Genomic DNA, 8,116 nt, shown 5'->3' with positions numbered 1-8,116 from the left:
TATTTACAGCTTCGCTGTTTCCTGAGCCGGCTGCAGGGACCGGAACATGCTCAGTAACGTCCGCTGAAGCCGCTGCCCTCACTTGCATCCCAGCCAGCGCCCTGCACTGCTCCCACCTGAGGAGGGGTTAAGAAACCCGGGACTTTTCAGCGTGGAAAAGGGAGGACTAAGGGGGGGGTCTGATAGAGATCTAGTAAGTCATGACGGGTGTGGAGACAGTAAATAAGGAAGTGTTAGACTCCTTCTCATAACACAAGAACTAGGGGCAGGGGTGGCTCTAGGCATTGCGCCGCCCCAAGCACGGTGGCATGCCGCAGGGGGCGCTCTGGCGGTCGCCGGTCCCGCGGCTCCGGTGGATCTCCAGCAGACGTGCCTGTGGAGGGTCCGCTGGTCCCACGGCTCCGGTGGACCTCCCGCAGGCACGCCTGCGGATGCTCCACCGAAGTCGCGGGACCAGCGAACCCTCCGCAGACATGCCTGCGGGAGGTCCACCGGAGCTGCCTGCCGCCCTCCCGCGGCACACCACCCCAAGCACGCGCTTGGCGCGCTGGGGTCTGGAGCTGGCCCTGACTAGGGGTCACCCAATGAAATTAACGGACAGCAGGTTTCAAACAAAAGGAAGTGTTTCTTCACACAAGGCACAGTCAACCTGTGGAACTCCTTGCCAGAGGATGTTGATGCAGGCCAAGGCTATAGCTGGATTCAAAAAAAGAACTGGATAAGTTCATGGAGGACAGGTCCATGAATGGCTGTTAGCCAGGACGGGCAGGGATGGTGTCCCTAGCCTCTGTTTGCCAGAAGCTGGGAATGGGCAATCAGGGCTGGCCTAGGGAAAATGGCACCCTGGGTGAACTTGCATTTTGGTGCCCCTGGCATGTGTGGGCCTGGCGTTCCCCGCATTGCCCCTAGTCCCAGTGGGCTCCCCACCCTCCCTTCACCCCTAACCCCTACACCATGTGTGCCCTCTTTGTACCTAATCCCTGCATTCCCCTCCTGTGCCCCTAATCCCTACACCCCCTTCACTCCTACCCTTGTACTTCCTTCCTGCATCCCTAATCCCTGCACTGTGCCCTCTTCACCCTAACCCCTGCCGCCTCCTACATCCCAAACCCTGTGCCCCTAACCCCTGCACCCCTAACCCCTGCACTGTGCCCCCTGCACCCCAACACCTTCCCTTTCCTGTGTCCCTAACCCCTGCACTGTGCCCTCTTCACCCTAACCCCTGCCCCCTCCTACATCCCAAACCCTGTGCCCCTAACCCCTGCACTCCTACCCCTGCACTCCCCTTCCTGCACCCCTAACCCCTGCACTGTGCCCCTTTCACCTCAACACCTTCCCTTTCCTGTGTCCCTAATCCCTACACTGTCCTCCCTTCACCCTAACCCCTGCCCCCCTCCTGTGCCCCTAAACTCTGCATCCTCTTCCGGCACCCACATGGGGAAACTGAGCTGGATGCAGGGATGGAGCAGCTGGCACTCGCTCCCCCACACTGGACTGCTGCTCCCCTGCCCCGTGCACCCCTAGGGGCTGTGATGGGGGAGCAAGGAATGACGGCAGGGGTCCCTGTATCCAGGTCACTCTCCCCACCTGGGCTGCATCAGGAGAGCATGTGAGAGCAGCAGCTCCTGATGCCTCACAGCAAAGCCCATATGTGACTGTGTGTTGTGTTGAAGGGATTGTGTGTGTGCCTGAGTGAGTGTGTGAGCGCGTTGTCTCTTTAAGAAAGCACTCGGGGTCAGGTGCCTGAAAGTTTGTTCCGACACAAGCAGCTGCCAGCAGCACAGACAGATTCCCCCTGTCCTGTCACCCCAGCTTAGTGGAAATTGGGTACATGGGGGGGGCACCCTGACATCACACACACACACACACACACACACACACACACACACACACACACACAGCAGACAGGAGGATGCTCCCAGTCAGGAGTGGCCAGGGGCAGCTCCAGGGAGGAACTGTGGGGTCTGGCAGGGATGGGACAGGAACAGCAAGGGCTGCACACATGGAGCAGGGCGAGGGAGGGGCACCTCTCCTCTGGAGGAGTCATCTGGCTTGACTTTTCCTCAAACTGCCCCCTACAGCTCAGGTCCCCTTCCCCCATACGCTGCTGCGTCACCTGCCTGCCTGCCCCCTCCTCCAGCCCAGCCGGCTCTCAGTGGGTCAGGTGGGAATCAGGCAAATCCTGTGTACGGTGCCCCCTTTGGCGAGCTTCCCTGGGCCCCCGCCCCAGTCCCAAGGCCGGCCCTGCGGTGACAGGAGAATCGGGGATGGATCACTGGATGATCACCTGTTCTGTTCATTCCCTCTGGGGCACCTGGCATTGGCCACTGTCAGAGGACAGCATACTGGGCTAGATGGAGCTTTGGTCTGAGCCAGTATGGCCGTTCTTATGTTCTGCAATCAAACGGGAAAAGTTGGAAGGATGGGCAGAATTTTTGCAGGGGTCAAAGCATGTCCAGAGGAGGGTGAAACAGGGGAAGAAGGGGGCAGATGGGCAAAATCAGGGACAGAGTGCGGGAGGTGAGGTTCAGAAAAGGGGAGATGCCCAGCCAGACAGTAGCACAGGGTGAAATCCCAGGACAGGGAGGTGCCAAGGGTATCAAAGTTATCACAAATGGGGTGAGCCATCTGCTGTGGTTGCCAATGTAGGGTATGGGTGGCTTTGAGATCCTGGCTTGTCCAGCCCAGGACCCCAACCCCAGCACTGCACAGCCTCATGGCTACCTACAGCAGCTCCTCTCCGTCTGCAATAACAGACTGATCTGCCGGTGGAACCTTGATTCAGGGAAATGTTTTACACACATGCCATAAAACAAACAGATACTCTTCATGTGTGTTTCTGATGCTTCAATAAATTCCTGCTCAGTTTCCATAGGTGTCAAACTTCTGCACAGGGCCTCAGAGCAGCTCTCCAAATGGGCTTATCCGCTGTGCTAGATTGCCCGTTTCGGACTCCCTCTCCTGTCACCCACAGGAACTGCAGTTTCACTCCTTTTAATTTATTTTTTAAAAAATAGTTCCTCACCAAAGGCTCTTAAGCAAAGTAAGCTCTCATGGGGTAAGAGGGAAGGTCCTCTCATGGATTGGTAACTGGTTGGATAAGAGACAACTAAGGGGGGATATGATAGAGGTCTATAAAATCATGACTGGTGTGGAGAAAGGAAGTATTTTTCCACACAACGCACAGTCAGCCTGTGGAACTCTTTGCCAGAGGATGTTGTGCAGGCCAAGACTATAACAGGGTTCAAAAAGGAGCTAGATACGTTCATGGAGGACAGGTCCATCAATGGCTGTTAGCCAGGATGGGCAGGGATGGTGTCCCTAGCCTCTGTTTACCAGAAGCTGGGAGTGAACAACAGGGGATGGATAACTTGATGATCACCTGTTCTGTTCTTTCCCTCTGGGGCGCCTGGCACTGGCCACTGTCAGAAGATCTGATACTGGGTTGGATGGATCTTTGGTCTGACCCAGTATGGCCATTCTTATGTTCTTAGTATGATTTTTATGACAGTGTGTTTGGTGCTGTACGAACACAAGGGCAATGCAATAGCTACCCTCGGATGATTGCAGGCTAAGTCCAGCTGGGATTTCTCTGTTTATTTATCCATCCATCTGCAATGTATGTTTTTCTCTCCATCCATTGGCTAGGAGTTATAACCAATCCAAATCCTTAGATTGTTTGTCTCTGTAGAACAAGGGCTCTCCCGCTATGTTTTATGGGCTGCACTCTGCTCTCAGCTACACCAGCGCAAATCTGGAACAAGGAGGGTAACTTCTGATCTGGATTTACTTCAGATTTACTCCGCTGTAAATAAGAGGAAAATTTGACCCTTTCTGTCTAGTGTGTAAATCTCCTCCCAGCAGTGATGGACAGCCTGCTGTCTACAGAATTATCTAGCAGCGAGAGCCGTGTTTGTGGAGTGAGAACTTCTGGGTTTGAGTCCTGGTTCTGCTACTGTGTTGCTGTGTATGGAGAGCAAGTTGCTTTCCTCATTTTCCCCATCTTTAAAACACCCTAAGCACCGGACCATTGGGTATTCTGGGCTATACAATGATTTGCATTTGGTCTCAGACCCAATTAATATTTATTAATTTCAATGAAGTGGAATGGCTTCTACAAGAGAGACTGAGAGAAATTCATAGAAGAGTATCCTACCACTCAGTGGTTGGCTAAGTTCCTTGTAAGCTGTATGGCCATGCAGCAGCCATTTAAGTGCCATGCAGGTGCTCAGGGAACCCGCCCAGCCGTGACCTGGCACGGCCGGGGGAGGGGCGCCTCTCCCCCGGCCCCAACCCAGCCCCGGACCTGCCACGGCCAGGGGTGGTGCGGTATGAATTCAGCCACGGCCCGAACCTGCTGCGGCTGGGGCGCCCCTCCCCCGGCACCAACCCAGCCCCGGACCTGCCACGGCCAGGGGAGGGGTGCCCATGGACGAGGAAAAGGTGCCTATCCCATGGCCTCAGCCCCGAAGCTGCCGTGGCAGGGAGAGGTGCCTCTCCCCGCCAGCCCAGGTGTTGCTGTGGGGAGAGAGGACTAGAGGGAGTCCTCTCTCCCCGCCATAGCCTTTGAGTACCCTCCTGCACCCCAAAACTCTCATCCCCAACCCCACCCCAGAGCCTGCACCCCCACACCCCTGAACCCCAACCCTCTGCCCCAGCCCTTAGCCTCCTCCCACGCTCTGAGCCCCTGGCTCCCATCCCTACGACATGAATTTTGTTATGTGCACCAATATGAAGGCGATGTGTCATACATCACAAAATTCATTCTGCACGTGTGGGAAAAATTAGAGAGAACACTGGGTTGATGCACTCCCCATCCCCGAAGGGGGGTTTAACCCGCCACCCATGGGTATGACACTAAGAGCCCTTCAATGCAAAGGGTGCATTGTTCTCTGATAGGAACGCCTATCAGGCCTGACAAACTCACTACGCCTCATGCATGGCTTTCATAGTATTTATCCACAACAGGCCATGGGAGGTCTCTCATAAAGGCTCATGGACACCAGTGGTACTGGAACATTTTTAATGGTGGAGGTACTGGAAACCAGCCCTCTTACCCCTGTCCACACACCCCCTCCCAGAGCTGAGGCGGGAGCAAAGCTCCGGGCACGGGGCCAACAGCAGATCTCCAAGCATGCAGGGCAGCAGCCAGGACCCCGGGTGCAGGGCTGGGAGCCCGGGGGTGCTGCAGCACCCCCCACACCTCTAGTTCCCATGCTTATGTGTCACACTGTTCATCAAGTGTGGGCAGATGATCTTTAAACAGCTACACTTATATACCAAAAACTATTTTAAAGTCTGAATAGACGCAGGGTTAAGAAACCCGTTTTACCAGACCAAGGGCTACCTAGTCATCTCTCTCCCACAGTTCACGTGTAGATTAAGGATTGTAAGGAACACAATTGAAGCCCTGTTTGCATATAGGAATGGTTCTCAACCTGGGGTAAGTGCCCCCTGCCAGGGGTACGCAGAGGTCTTCCAGGGGTACATTAACTCAGTTTTACAACAGGCTACATAAGAAGCACTAGTGAAGTCAGGAAAAACTAAAATTTTGAATAGACAATGACTTGTTTATACTGCTCTGTGTACCATACGCTGAAATGTAAGAACAATATTTATATTCCAGTTTATTTCTTTTATAAAATTATATGGTAAAAACGGGAAAGTCAGCAATTGTTCAGTACTAGTGGCTGTGACACTTCTGTATGGTTATGTCTGATTTTGTAACCAAGTTGTTTTAAAGTGAGGTGAAACTTGGGGGTAGGCCAGACAACGGGGTACAGTGGTCGGGACAGGTTGAGAGCCGGTGGCACATAGGACCAAAAGAAAGAGCACACTGGAGAACCAACAATGGGAGAGAGGCACGTCAGCGGTTTACTGGACTATAACTGAGGGACAAGAACTGCACCCTGCAATCCTGCAGGAAGCAAACAGGAGAGCACACTTTGTATTCATGGAAAGGAGGATCCCAGTGACGGTGGCTGGTGACCCTGGGAGAATGCTTTAGCCATGAATTTGCTTGTTACAGTTATACTCAGACTATCTGAATCCTGTTATACGTGATGTTTGATGTGTCAGTCTATTGGTCTTATTGCTTCGCTCACTCTCTCTTAAATCTTAGTTAATAAACTCCTGTTTCACTACAAATATATCTTAGTGCTGTGATGTTATTATTGGCGCTGATCCTCAACTGAATCTCAAACAAGCTGGTATGGTCCCTTTGGGGCCAGCTTACCTGGGAATTTCTGAGTGTCCAGTGGAGAGGGGCTGGACACTGCACAAGGAAACGTCAGAGGAGCTGGAGGACGAGGTTGCACCTAGTGTTAACCTGCAGGCAGAGTAAGGCCTGGCAGAGCCCTGGGGAGTTTGTGTGGGGAGCTGAAGGCTGGAGGTGACAGGGAACTGACACCCAGTTCAGCAGCAACACGTCCCCCTCGCACTGAGGCTGGGGGGTAACAAGGAGATTCACAGTCCTGGGCACCCTGAGAAGATGTCACAGCCGGAACCTGCAGTGTGTGGAGCTCGGGGATGGTGAAATAACACCTCCAAGGGGCTTAAAAAAACAAAAACAAACAAACAAGAAAACCCAACTCCAATGGTGGGGACACTACAAGCTCCCTTGGAAGCTATTCCAGAGCTCAAATACCTGTATGATTAGAAAGTTTTCCTAATATCGAACCTACATCTCTCTTGCTGAAGCTTAACACTTTTACTTCTCGTCCTCCCTTCAGTGGCTATGGAGTACAACTGCTCCCCAGTCTCTATAACAGCCCTTGGCATGGCTGCAGACCATCCCCAGTCTGCTTTTCTCACGACTAATAGACCCACCTTTTTTAACCTCCCCCCACAGGTCAGGATTTCTAAACCTGTTACCATTTTTGTTGCTCTCCTCAGGACTCAATCCCATTTCTCCTCATCTTAAAGTGTGGTGCCCAGAACTGGACACAGGACTCCAGCTGAGGTCTCCCCAGGGCCGAGCAGAGCAGGACAATGACCTCCTACAACACTCACGTTAATACACCCCAGAATGATACCAGCCTTTGCCCCAGCTGCGTCAATGGGTGACCGCCAGAAAGCTGTGGAGTCCATTAAAGACCATTCCTCCTCACCCCCATTATTAAAGACAAGGGACACTGAGAGTTTGAGAAACTAAATTCTACTTTATTCTTTTCAAAGCAAGAAATAAAAGCTAAATTCCGCCTCCCCTCCCCAATCCAACGCTCAGCCCCACATGGTGCATTTCAGCCCCAGCCCAGCACACTGGTGCTCCAGCCACATACGTGCCCCAGGGAAAGAAGAACAAGTTAAAGCTGGTAGAAAAGCGCTAACAATCCATGAGAGAGGCATTTGCCCGGCCTCCTCCTCTCAGCAATGGGGAGTCGCCGACCCCTCTCCACATCAGGCCTCTTGGGGCATCATTGGCAGTTCTTTAGCGTTCAAGGACGACTTTACCCAGCACTTGTAGGACACTTCCTCTCTCTCTGGGACTTGTGCAGTGAGTTCACAGTTCTCAGCTCTCTGGCTCGCAAGATCAAACAGTGCCCTTTCAAGGCCCAGGACACCAACCCTCTCCCCCCTCCTGATTATATCTCACATCTCTGCAGGGATCAGGCAGTAACTTCCTTCCCCATTTCAGTCTCTGACTCTCGGATAGATACTGGTCATTTTCCCAGTTCAGAGAACAAGACAGACTCATGACAAACGCTAGGGAAATGTGAAAAGAAAATCAGAAAGGACTATTCTGGTAAGTGATCATTTGTCTTTTGAAGCCCTCAATAAACCCAAGCTATATTCCGTCAAACTAATTTAATATACGGGAGTGACACAATCTCACTCCAACAGGGGGACTTAGTGACTCTAACAATCACTTTGCTAATAGAGGTGGGAATAAAATGCTATGGGTCAGTCTAGGCTAGCAAAAAGGGCGGAGGAACAAAGGAGACACACTAGCTAATCCCAACCACTTTTTCTGCCCTAAACAGACACTCGGAGGCTGATATTATCACTCCCCATTTATTCCCTCTCTGGAAGGCACAGATTTGTCTCAGGTCATCCCGCAAGCTACTGCCAGCATTGGGAACAGAGCTTAGGTCTCCTGAGTCCCAGGCCAGTGCTC

Source organism: Mauremys mutica, chromosome 12, assembly GCF_020497125.1.
Source record: "Mauremys mutica isolate MM-2020 ecotype Southern chromosome 12, ASM2049712v1, whole genome shotgun sequence".
Classification (NCBI taxonomy): Eukaryota; Metazoa; Chordata; order Testudines; family Geoemydidae; genus Mauremys; species Mauremys mutica.
Note: the sequence above shows the minus strand (reverse complement) of the source record.